Consider the following 14,500-nt stretch of genomic DNA (forward strand, 5'->3'; position numbering starts at 1 on the left):
TTCAGCCGTAATAAAGTTGGCTGATCTCACAATAACCGTTTGAAATACGTCAGCGCACCTCTTTAACGAAACAATAACATCTAAAGTTTAACACAAAGTCGGGGCTAAATAAAAGCAACACGAAATTACTTAAGTACTACGCATATGTACGACACGAGAAAATTATAAAGTAAAAGTAATGCTGTCATTCCAAACGGCTACATAACACGTTTCAGGGGAGCTTTAAAATACCTTAAAATGTTGGAGCGTTCAAGTAATTTCCCTCGTACGACACTGAGTGCCGCTTGTACACGGAAAGTTGACGTCCTACATTGTAACACGTGTGAATTTGTTAGATTCGTGAAAAGTTTTCTTAATCGCGGCTTACATTTTACTTAGACTAGTTACTACATTAGCGAAACTTCTATAATTGGATTTTTCATAGACACTACATTTCTGTGAACTTTAAAAGCAGATTATATTTAACAATTCTCAAGTCAACCGGAATAGTTTGCAACACTGCACTAAACTTGTTTCAGAGTTTAACAACAAAGTTACACAGATTTGATAAAACCCATTCAATACATAAGAGCTTACACTTCGTTATCGTCAATAGACGCAATATGTTTTGTTCCCACTCGCCGGCGTTTAGAGCTTAAATTTATCTTTGCTAATAAATTACGTAGGCCTACGCGCAACCTTGTTAAATAAACACGACGTTCGCACCACATTTTTCACTGTGGAACATCTCAGGGCCTACAGATCGCGGCGCAATGTATTAGGGAAACCACTCTGGAGTTGCAGCTATTCATTGAAACCGCAGACCATGAATTACTCTCAAAGTTCCCGTGTCTCATCTCCGTGGCAACCTCGGCGCGACTAAAGGGCTTGTGCCATTGTCAACTTGCTTGCGTGTAATACACAAGTATTACGCAGTATCTGCAGATTTCCACTAGTTTTAAACAGTTTATAACAATAACAAATATAATGCGCATTTATAGGCATGATATAGAATAATTATATTGTATTAATTTTGCTCGTTATGACACGGCAGCTCAGTGCAGTTTTGTTATTATCCATTAATAATTCAATAGTTCTATACCATTCTAATTTAAATTGAATTGTGGTTATTGTGCTTGATAAATGGATTTATGTTAACCGTTCCGCTTCGCTATTTGTATGACTTTAAATTAAAGCTGTTACAAAAAGGGCCGAAGTATTGTAGGTATGTCATTAAAAAGTTTCTTGCTACTTTTGAATTTCCCAAAACTTAATAATAGAGAAACAAAATGAATAGGTTCCTGAGAGGCTTTTTGTATCGACCTCTTTGAGGCAAAGAGTAACGACCCGGTTCGGGGCCAGATTCGTAGCCCGGGGCTGGACCTGGGCTACTTTCAAAATGAATTTTTCTTTTTATTTCAAATTTTCTTCAACTTTTGTGAAAATTCTTTTAATATTTTATGCATAGATTTAACAGTGTAGGTGTGAGTTTTTGCGTCTTCTCTATACACGAAGAGAACCCCTGAGGGCTTCATACAAGTTTTATTAAACCATTGTTCAGTATTCAAGTTAGATATTCCAAACGTGTATAAAATCAGAAAGGTTTTCTGTTTGATACTGCCATAAAAAATGTTCTGGCGATTGATGTAGGTATTTGTTCTTACTCAAAATCGATACACAAATGGTAGATACTACACCTAGATATTTAAAACGTTTCTTACAATTTTTTGTCAAAATGTATTTTACTATAAAGAATCTCTTCTTCAATTTTGTTTTTTATTTACAACTTCAAAAGAGTACCAAAAAATAAAAAGGTGTATTATTAAGGGACATTCGTAAAGCAATATGCTACAAAATGAATCTAATCCATTACCTTAATAGAATGAAATCAGCTCCAAATGGAGTGAATTCCCTACTTTATCCGTCGGCGGGTAAGTCCATCATTTTCAATCGGAGTCCGTATTGAGCATTTGAAACGTCCCCATATGTCCAGTCAGCAATCTCCTAGCATGGAGCAACGGTTTATCCCCCCATATATCTCGGGCTGCGCCGCGGTTCAAACTCATACGCTCCAAGGCAAGCTGCCATACTAAATTATCAATTTACCGACAACACAGCACCTGCCTAAATTGTTGCGTGCCCATATACCATTAATCAATAACTGCCGAAACTTGTTAAGCAATACAATTTTCATAATAATGTTCACATGATGACGTATTGTATATCATAAGGTGTTTTCTTTTTAGGTCTCAATTATCTTACGCCATCAATTGTTCGCCACGCCTACAGTAGATATTAAAAAAATGAGGGCATCATTTATCAAAACATTTATTAAAGTAGTCAATAATTATTATGTATTGAAAATATAGAGCAATCATTGTCGAATCTGATGCGCAATTTACATAAATATCTCATTTATTTTCATCTTCATATTTCATTCTAAAGCTTTTGAACAAAGAAACTCTGTAAAGGAGTCCATTGTCAATGAGGTGTCCTGTTCATTGACGTAACAAGGTAACAAAGCCTTTTGTTACGGCCCTATATGACCTAAAACCTATGACTTAAGTCTTACATTAGACAAAGACTCATACCTACTTCATATCTTCAGATTGGGTTTCTTTGCAAATCGATGATATCATTATTCATACGTTTACTAAGCTTTCTTACACAAAAAATGATGTCTGGTCATATGCCTTTTCAGTGAAACGGGCACATTTAATATACTCTGGTCAATTACGATGAACAACGTCGATAAACAGTCTGTACTTGTCAACAATTTCAATGAAAGGGTGCAATAAAATTCATTGTGTACATTGGCCAGTGTTGTCACGTTATTTCTTTAAATATTATTGAGAATTCATAATGTTATTGCCCGATCCGTTATTTTCATTACAAACATGAGTCATTTTTATTGCATTTCGAGTATTGAGGACTGTCAACATAAAGTACTATTCTTTGACCATAATAAATGGCTTACTGCAGTTAATCATGCGTAATGGCAGTTATAAGAGTTATTAAGTATAGTGTATTGCTCCTGTAAAAGCGAAAAATTCCAGACCCCTTCAGAGGTTATTGAGAGCCTAGTTAACTGGTCTATCAATCTGGAGACTGCTAAGGGATGACTCTCAAAAAAAATTATACGAATTATACGTACATTTGAAAAATAATAAACTCAAAAGATGAAACTGACCTAACATCTAGCCTTTGAGTGTTGGCTACGAGAGTGGCTACGAGATTCGTAGCCAACGCTACGAACCGTTTCCTCTGTGTAGCGTAGTGTACGCCACGCACTTTGTGGTTCACGTTTAGGATTGTCTACGACTACGCCATCTTTAAGTAGCTATATATAAATGTACATGGTTTTACTTGAGTGCATATAAAGCGTATACCAGACGAGTTAGCTCAGACAAACATTTCAACTCGAACCACAAAGTGCAAGGATTTCAGGGCTACGGGTAAGGCAATCCGATCCACTCAGATTAGTGTAGTGGCACAAATGTATTGTTTCGATTAATTCGTGATATTGTTCTTGGTTTTGTTGATAAAGTGATCACAAGCATTACTACTGACCATAACTAGGATAGAATCCAGGATCAGGTAAACGATGATGGTTTCCTTACTGAAACGTCTCTTTAATGTAATGGCAATAGATAACGTGGATAAAACAAGTGACTGTCTACCTAACCTTAAGACAAAAGACGGCTGCCTTTGTGACGATGTTTTTTATTTTTTTTTATACTTAACATTAACTTACAAGAAAGGAATGCTTAGGTGTAGGTATAATTTGCCAGTAGACGGTACATAATACGTTAGCTTGTTCTAAGAACAATATTGAAGAATAAACATTTGCTAAATGTAATGAAGTCCTTTACGCCAATGTTTTCGTTGTTTGTAGACTAATAATATAAAGTTTTCTTATTGTTTGCTAGAATTGTCAGTTTCGTAACTTATTTGTGTGCATTGTGAGATAACACTATGATTTATTTATTGTTTTTCTTTAATATTATGAAAATGATTTAATTTAAAGATATACTTTTATGTTGTAGCATCTTATCTATACTTATTTGTTATCCTTATTTATGAGCACAAATAATTTCTCACATCTTGAAATTTTATTTTTGTACCTAATTTAAGAAAATATAAGTATTTAAAATTCATAAAAAATAATTTGGTCCTAGTATAATAGTTCAAGAGTGATGACTTGCGCAAGACGGCTGGCAGGAGCTGGATGCGAGAAGCCGAAAATAGATCTCAGTGGCGTGCACTTGGAGAGGCCTATGTCCAGCAGTGGACTGCGATAGGCTGATGATGATGATAATAGTTCAAAAGTCTTCACGAATACTAAAGTAAAATATGCGCACTTTCTTCACTGGATATATGAAGAGACAGTATTAATAACTTAGTAGTATATACTTGTACAGTCAGCACCAAAAGTCGATGAACAGAATCAACATGACAAAACACCTGTTCACAATAAAATGCCATAAGTTATAGTCGCAACTAGGAAACAAAATAGACTGTACACCAGAAACTTACAAAAGTCGTTAAACACGAGTATTTCAAAAGTATCTGTGCACTAGTATTCCTAAAGTCGCTGTACACCATCAATCCAAATGTCGCTGAACATAATTGTATCAAAAGTCACTAAACAGCAGTAAATACAAAATTAGGTTAACAAAGTATATTTTTAATGTTGCCGTGTGTTAATGTACTTTTGACGCTTATGTTGTTCAGCTACTTTTGGGACAGAACTTGCTTGACCTTAATAATGTATGTTAACACGTTAGTATCTATTTCAATAATTTTAATAATTATTTTGGAAATACACTCTTTTGCAAAAAAAGCGGGCACCTATGCGAAATCTTAGTTTTCAGGACTTTACGTGTATTTCATCTGATGACATAGTCCTGATATCCGACAGCGTTGATGATATGCTTAAAATGTTGGAAGATCTGCGTAAAGAATCATCACGCATAGGATTGAAAATGAATGTCGGAAAGACGAAGATCATGACGAACATACCTGACTCTCGTAGATGTGACATGCCTGTGGAGGTTGTTGATGATTATGTGTACTTGGGCCATAAAATATCTCTTGGCTATAAGAACCAAACAGCAGAGATCGACAGAAGAATTGCACAAGCATGGTCTGCCTTCGGTGCGAACAAAGCAATACTCCGCTCAAAGAAAATTCCGCAACACCTTAAGACTAGAGTCTTTGATCAATGTGTCCTGCCAGTATTTACCTACGGGATGGAGACAGCGACTTTAACACAGAAATCGGCCGAAAAGCTGCGTGTAGCCCAAAGAGCGATGGAGCGTGCAATGCTCGGCATATCGTTGAGGGATCTGAAGAGGAACGAATGGATCCGAGAAAAGACCCGTGTTAGAGACGTTGTTGTGGCAATAGAGCAACAGAAGTGGAGATGGGCAGGACACATTGCCAGAATGGAGCAGTTCAAGTGGACCAGGAGGCTAATGGAATGGCGACCGTGGGAGAATCGTCGCGGCAGAGGACGTCCCCCTATGAGATGGGTCGATGACATATCCAAAATAGCCGGACCAAATTGGATGAAAGTGGCAAGAAGTAGGTAGAAATGGAAAGATTTGGAGGAGGCCTACGTCCGAAGACGGACAACCTAGGGGCTGTGATGGATGGACGTGTATTTCAAAGGGTTTTAATGATTGTAGTATGTTTCTAGCATCAAAAGGGTTAGCCAAGCATGCGTGAGAGTGTATTCTAAATTTGAATTTTGTACAATTGCTAAGAAATTGGTTAAACCTTGTTTTGGACTAATTGCTGGCAGAAAGTTCGTCGGTGTTTTGAAAAGTTTTTGAAGTGATTTTCAGAAAACTGATAATGCAGTCTTAATTAATGTACCTTTTTGTTAGATCAAAACATTTTTGAAAAACTATGCGTATTTGATAAAATTTTCACCTGCTCTAAATGGGCTATACTGATGATTGATGGCAATGTTAAGAGTTTCGGTATTTTAGTGTAAAGCGTTCTTCTGTTTAGATATTATACCCACATGTTTTAAAATATCGCTTTTTCATAATTAAACACTATTTAGAGGAGTATCAGTACATTGGGCTGCGATAAAACCAATTTAAAGTAAGCAGTGCCGATCGCAACTCGTCTCCTATCGTACTTTGACATTAAAAAATACCAAATTTTGTGATAAATGTTAAAATTAACCACATGAAAAATGATGAGGAGGGTTTAAGCTATCTAAAAAGTCTAATTATTGCCACGTTGAAGCTCTCTATAACTCCATAGGTATCGGGTTACTAAACGATGATTTCGCTGAAAGGGAGTCAAGAATTCAAAGGTATTGACCAAACGTATGTTTCTTAAGAAATGAGCAGATAGCCAATTATTGGTATGATTTAAGCAGGAAAGTGCTGTAGATGCTAGGAAATCTCGGTGCTGCCTGCACCGAGTTTATTCAATAAAATATCAGTGGGATGAAAACACGCTATTTGAACGCTCAGAATCATAGATCTTCGGAGGTCTACGGAGTTTCCCAAGAGACGAGGTTGTTTGAAAATCAGTGATTACGAGACCTTAAGACCTCGTGCTCACAGTCTATGCGCTATTTTCTGTATTTTGTAGAATTTCAAGATTTTTAAAAATGTTAAAGTCCGAAAGGAGACGAGTTGTGATCGGCACTGCTTACTTTAAATTGGTTTTGTCGCAGCCCAATGTACTGATACTCCTCTAAATAGTGTTTAATTATGAAAAAGCGATATTTTAAAACACGTGGGTATAATATCTAAACAGAAGAACGCTTTACACTAAAATACCGAAACTCTTAACATTGCCATCAATCATCAGAATAGCCCATTTAGAGCAGGTGAAAATTTTATCAAATACGCATAGTTTTTCAAAAATGTTTTGATCTAACAAAAAGGTACATTAATAAAGACTGCATTATCAGTTTTCTGAAAATCACTTCAAAAACTTTTCAAAACACCGACGAACTTTCTGCCAGCAATTAGTCCGAAACAAGGTTTAACCAATTTCTTAGCAATTGTACAAAATTCAAATTTAGAATACACTCTCACGCATGCTTGGCTAACCCTTTTGATGCTAGAAACATACTACAATCATTAAAACCCTTTGAAATACACGTAAAGTCCTTAAAACTAAGATTTCGCATAGGTGCCCGCTTTTTTTGCAAAAGAGTGTATTTCCAAAATAATTATTAAAATTATTGAAATAGATACTAACGTGTTAACATACATTATTAAGGTCAAGCAAGTTCTGTCCCAAAAGTAGCTGAACAACATAAGCGTCAAAAGTACATTAACACAGGGCAACATTAAAAATATACTTTGTTAACCTAATTTTGTATTTACTGCTGTTTAGTGACTTTTGATACAATGATGTTCAGCGATATTTGGATTGATGGTGTACAGCGACTTTAGGAATACTAGTGCACAGATACTTTTGAAATACTCGTGTTTAACGACTTTTGTAAGTTTCTGGTGTACAGTCTATTTTGTTTCCTAGTTGCGACTGTAACTTATGGCATTTTATTGTGAACAGGTGTTTTGTCATGTTGATTCTGTTCATCGACTTTTGGTGCTGACTGTACCTACATTGTTAAATTTTACTGTCCATCCGTACGCCTACACCAACTTTTTTATAAACCGTTTGGAATTTACTACTACCAAAAAAGCTACATAATAAGCGAGTTTTCTCCAAAAATAACCGTCCAAAGCCGACGCATAGTAAAAAAGCTGTAAAATGTCGACTTTATGCATCGTTGCGGTCTTGTTAATACATATTTTACAAGTAACATGTGTACATACATACACTATGAAAGTACTCAGAGAAAAATACACAGGACCACAGTTAATGTTGACTTTAAAAGAATGACTTTCGAACTTTAACATTCGATTTGTTACACACGTTCGGCTTTTGAATTGAATTTGGAATTGAATAAATCGTTCCTATTGGCGATCAATATTCATGTCGGAGAATAATTTAACACCACTAAAAAGTACGTACGTTAATAATTTATATCGGAAAATTGCGGTTGTCGGTTTAGGGTTACAGGCTACAACGGTACGGTATTTGTTCGAGATAGGCAATTTATCATTATTTAGGTTCAGGTCTATTGTTTGATAGTATCTGAAATATGTTACCCATGTGTGCTAAGGATAGGTTGCTATTGGAAAAAGCTTAGCTTACCTATAGTTTTGCTATCTTTATCACTCTTTAGCCAGGTTCGTTAAGTGAAAATATACCAGCGAGGTAATTTTCTAGTTCTGTGCTTGCCTTCCGCCAAGACTATATGGCTTACTTTCTTGCTCCGAGCTTGTCATCAGAAAATGTTCTACTGACTTACTGAGTTACTACTCCAAATTCGCCTGAGCGAGTGATTTTCTTTTGTTCCATCTTCGACCTAACAACTTTCATGAGAAGTTGTTAAAGAGAATCCTCGTGTTTGATGATTACCGACTCGTACCACTCTGGTGCTTTACGTAATTATTTTGCTCAAGAAAACTGTCGATCTATTCAATCTTGACGACAGTGAATGTATATGCAATTACTCTGCAGATTGCACTAGCTATTGTCACTTCAGCAAGGACGCTTCTTTAAAAAAACCTATCTTTTTTTAACATTACCTGAGCAAACAAGTTATCTACACGGTATATAAATTCCCCTCAATAAATGCTAAACAAAACTCGATACTAACGATACGGTTGACTTACGATTGAGTTTATCTACTAAAATAGACGTATGCTAGCCCATAAAACACAGATGCTTCCTGAGCGGATATTATTCTGTCGATCGCATCCCTACAATGAAGCAGTTGATGGGAAAATGCTTCGAATGCGATGTTTCTCCTTTATTCGTATTTTAAACTTTGAAAATGGCTGAAAATTTTTCGCAGTGGTAATTTTATGAAACAAAAAAGTATGAATTTTCTTTTATGCACTGCTTGTATTCAACGGTAGCACAGTTAGTTAAAAATGAAATACACATACAAGCTGTTGATTTGCATTTGTGCCATACTTCAGGAGGAGGACATAAAATACGTAATTAATCGATAGGAATTACAGTAGACGGAAAATAGCTAATATGCACTGCTTTTTTTGTCATTGTAATGTCGTAGTATTTCAGAAGTAATCCAATTTTATGAATGAATTTTATGAAAAATCGTTGCGTATGCTTTGTGTTTGCGTTTGTGTGAGGGCGGAGCACGGTTTTAAGGCCAGTAACACACGCGCCAAGTTTAAATACGGCTAGATGACATTGACGGAATTCCGAAAAAAAAAAAAAATTAAAAAAAAACGTACCTATTTTTTTGTTGATTTGGGTCGAGAATCATTAGCATAATTACGTCCTTGAATATGGCACGGATGCAAATCAACAGCGTGTATTAACACATAAACTAAATTATGTATTTTTTTTAAGATTCCTAATATTTTAGTCCTTAAAGTATGTGCTATCAATTGAAGCGCTGAAGCGTAAAAGTAGGACCAACAAACAAATTCACTTTCATGTTTATTTTATTAGTAAAGTTGACCCCACACTGTCTGCTTTCTATAAACGAATGGTGCTATATTAATACTCTATGCTATCTGGCAGTAAGGATAAACGTGCATGATCATAACGAAGAATTATATTCAAATAGGAGAATTATATTCAATGTAAGTAAGTAATAGTTGTTATCGATGGGTTGGGTTAGGTTAGCTGTCGTGTATCTAGAGAATCATCCAACCACGTCTAGATATACGACACAAACACCACTGCAAAGCTGAATCGTTGTATCAATCTCGGTTCAGCGTTTGATTCTTGGAACGAGTAATGTTTTGTAAGCGTATATAGTGACTAAAAATATTTTACATGTTTCATTATGTATTTTACACATTTCATCATCTTTTTACGCGAAGAAAGAACCACAATTTATTTTTTCAAAAGGCCGAAATATAACTCACTCAGCCAGCTATAGAGATATTGGAAAATGGTTTTCAGAAGCTGGAGTTATTTTACTCGTTGCGCTATTCGTTATCTCACAGACCGCTAGACGTATAAAGCATAAAAAGCTAAAATCTGATCCCGTGAAAGTCCACTGCGTCGAAATGAACTTAAAATATGGGAGACTATTGAGCGCTGAAGCTGTGTTTTATATATTTACTAACATTTCTCCCAACAAATTTACAACTAAATGCGTATATACAAATGTATGAGAACGTGTTGTATTAGGTACTTAAATAACACAAATATATCACTCTGAAGATCCAGTGCAGTTTCACAGTATTTTTTTAAGTTTTACCTTTGGACAAGATTTTAGATATTTCCATTAGTTATATTATTTATGTACATTATTGAACCAAAACTCAATTCCATCATGCAGATATGTACCCAAGTTCCTTATAAGGCAGGTGTAATAATCGAGTGTCAATCAACATGACATACGTTTGAATCCCATCGTGCATCGGTCTGATACCGCCCCAAGGTTTCATGACAACTGCCTTTCAAACGTTTACCTTCACTATTGAAATATTAGAATAATATAATATTAATACATATAAGGAAATACTAAAATCGCAACTTTCGCTATCGATCAAAAAAATTGTCATGGATTCAGGGCTGCTACCGTGCCTGACATATGGATGCCAAACTTGGACCTTTGATCTCAAAACCAAGAACAAAATTCTGACTACTCAGAGAAGTGAAGTTGAATGGAGAGAAGTTGCCTAGGTATAAAACGGAAGGATAAGGTAAAGAACGTTGACATTAGAAAGAAAACTAAAGTACACGATGCCTTAACTTTTGCAATGAAGGCTAAATGGAAGTGGGCAGGTCACGTCGCCCGTAACAAGGATGACAGGTGGACGTTACGGACAGTAAAGTGGCCTGGGCCAAAAGGTAACAGAACAAGAGGTCGTCCAAGGGCCAGGTGGGCAGACGAAATTGCAGAGTGTGCAGGCGCAAGGTGGCTTGAAAGAGCTAAAGACAGAGAAGGATGGCATTCCTTGGGGGAGGCTTTTACCCGAACGGGGTCCATGCATTAATCATATAGGTAGCCGACAAACTATGATAAATATAAATTTAATGTATATGTTACCGGCCGAACCCGATTTTAGGACAAACCAGTTTTGCCTAGGCTCAACTAGTTCTTCCTATAGGCGTTAGGATTAACTAGTATAGCCTAGTCCAAACTAATTTGTCCTAAGCCCGATAGGACGGACCAGTTTAGGCTAGGCAAAACTAGTTGATCCTGATATCAATACGCACACTCTAGGATAAACTGGTATGGCCTAGTCTAAACAACATGTTCATGCGGGAATGCTCCGAACGTCCCACGCCGCTCGCTCCCCGTTCGTCATTTGTCGCGTGGTTTTAAACGCATTTAGCGTCTAGTTGCTAGCCGTGCATAACGTACACGCCCCGAGCGCCTCGCGCCTAATAACGTATTTAGTTAATTTAAAAAAATACTTACCTATTATTTGTTACTTTGCTACATATATGTAGTATGATTGTTCGTATTATCAATTTATCCATAACGACGAATCATTATAGTTTAATAAAGATGATTATTTTTCTAAACACGGAGTAGTTTATTTAGTTCATCTATTTATTTACACTTTTAGATATGTATATGTTTTGACTAGGCTATACCAGTTTATCCTAGAGTGTGCGTACTTATATCAGGATCAACTAGTTTTGCCTAGCCTAAACTGGTCCGTCCTATCGGGCTTAGGACAAATTAGTTTGGACTAGGCTCTACTAGTTAATCCTAACGCCTATAGGAAGAACTAGTTGAGCCTAGGCAAAACTGGTTTGTCCTAAAATCGGGTTCGGCCGGTAACATATACAATAGGAAAAATCATTTATAATTAGTAAGGAAATTTATTTAGAGCATTAATTGTAATCTAATTGTTATCGTGTATTATCGTTTTTATTTTCTTATTTACTATGCATGGAATAAATAAAGCTTTATTATTATTATTTTGTATGTCTCTACCAGACCTCGGGACTATAGAGTCCCGGATTTTTGGGAGGCGAACGTGGGGCCGAAGCCAACACGCTGAAGCCCTTTTGAGACAACTTTAATGAAATGGTGACACAAAACCGACGATTATCCCTGTATACACTATAGAAATGTACCCAAGGACAATCCCCGGTTCTGTGCTAAACTATTGCTAACTATGGATGAAAACTACTTCGACTATTGTGATGAGATGCTAATGGACAAGGAATGGGGTTATTATTATTATTATTTAATACATATGCAGGTATTTAATTGATCAATTCATGATGAACAGAATATTTATGAAATGATAATATTGTCTTTTTATTTTACTTTTAATAAAACTGACTGAATAGGAAAAAGCACAACGAAACTTGTTAATATTACTCGGAATTCGAAAAATAATTATTATTACTTTTGTGGCATGTCATGGGGAAGTTTCATCCAAGCTACAGTTTATATTTTAAACAAAGAATTCCTCTGCTTACAAATAGTTTGCCAATCGGATCTAAATGTTTATTTGGGCATGCGAGATTCATATTTCTTAATGCACAACCGATCCATGGTAAGTCCTATTATTATAAGTGCGAAAGTAGATCTTCTTCTTCTTATCGTGTGAGCTGCAGCTATAATCACCTAACAAGCCCTAGTGTCAGAGTTTTCTCAAATCCGCCTGACGGCCTCTGACGCGAAAGTAGATGACTGCCGCGCTTTCACGCTAAAGCATTTTTTTTTTAAGTACCCGATGGTATCAAAGAGCCTGAGTAAGAACATTCTACTTTTTATCATCATCATCATCATACTTTTTATATGGACACAAGTATTAAGTCATTCACCCAAAACGTGGGTGAAACCGCAGACAACAGCTAGTTCCTGATATAGAATACCTTTTTACAATGTTAGCACAAACGCAGCAAATTCCTTGCAATGTTTACCTATCTAAGATCGAAGTAAATAGCTTTACCTTTAGAATACAATTGTTGAATAACGGAATCCAAGTTAGATCCCCAGTTTTTTCCCCAGGGCAATCGGAAGACATCCATTTAGCCGTGAGAGGTCTGCAAATAGATAAATAAAGAAAAAGTTGCACTCTTGCAGTATATATGTTTTAGTGGTAGTTAATACGTAGGTGTGCAGTTATATATATAACACATATATGTGTCACCGGGTGGGACAAGCCACGACTCAGACTGAATTATTCATGAGACATATGGACCTAAAGCAGACTGGATTTCAGACGAGAATTTTAAAATATCTATACGGAGCTTTAAAATTGAAAATTGTTTTATAATAAAAAGCAATATAACATAACGTGCATCACTTGGGATTTTTCTTGCGTTGAATTTGAATTGAAATGTATTATTATATTGGGTTTAACGGATTCTCAGTCCTTCACTTCGGTATGATGTTTTGTTTTATGAATTTTATATAGCTTCAAGAAAATATTTCTTACCTTTTTTTTATAATGACGTCAAAAATCATCAAATGACCCCTCTCGGCGGCCGGGATGAGAGGTGCGTACTCTCTGGCGTTCCGCCTCCTCCTTCTCGAGCATGACCGCTTCGCAGAAGGAGGCGACGGCATCCCATTCCCTCTCGCCCCGGACCATGACCTGAACCAGGGCCGGACGCGAGAGGTCGCCGCCGCCCAAAGCCTCGACGAGGACCCGGCGGTGCCCTTCCCATGCGGAGCACACCTGGACTGTGTGGTCCACCGTGTCCTCACCGCTGGCGATGGTGATGGCTATCACCCTTTGGGGCACGTTCAGGTAGTGTACGGCCCGCTTCCGTACCGAACGTGCCCATACCGGGGCCCCGTAAAGGGCCATGGACCGCAAGACTCCCGCGTAGAGTTTACGGCAGGGGGCGTTTGGGCCTCCCAGGTTGGGCAGGAGCCGCCTGAATGCAACGCCTGCCTTCTCCAGTTTGGGGCCCAAACGTCGGAAATGCTCGACGAAGTTCCACCGGCTGTCGAGGACGAGTCCCAGGAATTTCATCGCCCTCTCGACGCCGATGGGAACCCCCCCCCCACCGTGAAAATATTTCTGACCTTAAAAATTGTTTCTTAGACAGCATGCGATTAAAAAATATATATATGTATATATTATTTGGTGCGTGCACATTATATATTTACTGACTTATGTTTTTACGTTTACTTTAAAAATAACCTAACTAAAATAACCGACTCTTTGTGATTCTTGCGATCAGTATATCCCTTTAATGTTTGCTACAGGAAGCTTGAGCAATAAAATCATATTAAAATGTATGTAGGTACGGTCCGGATATTACGGCCCATATATAAGCCATTTGTATTATTTTAATGTTATTATTAAAGACCAGAGACTTTAGGGTTAACATGTTTCATGTATATGTATTTGAGGGAGTACATCTAACTCCGTTCAATTTTAAAACTAGCTCGGTATTGGAACCAGACTTATAGCTTGGCTGATATCCAGCCACAAGGGGCTTCGGGCACTCGAATAAGAATTATATTTTTTGACATCTCTATTGTCTTTTGTTCTTTACGATG

This window comes from Helicoverpa zea, chromosome 7 (assembly GCF_022581195.2).
Source record: "Helicoverpa zea isolate HzStark_Cry1AcR chromosome 7, ilHelZeax1.1, whole genome shotgun sequence".
Classification (NCBI taxonomy): Eukaryota; Metazoa; Arthropoda; class Insecta; order Lepidoptera; family Noctuidae; genus Helicoverpa; species Helicoverpa zea.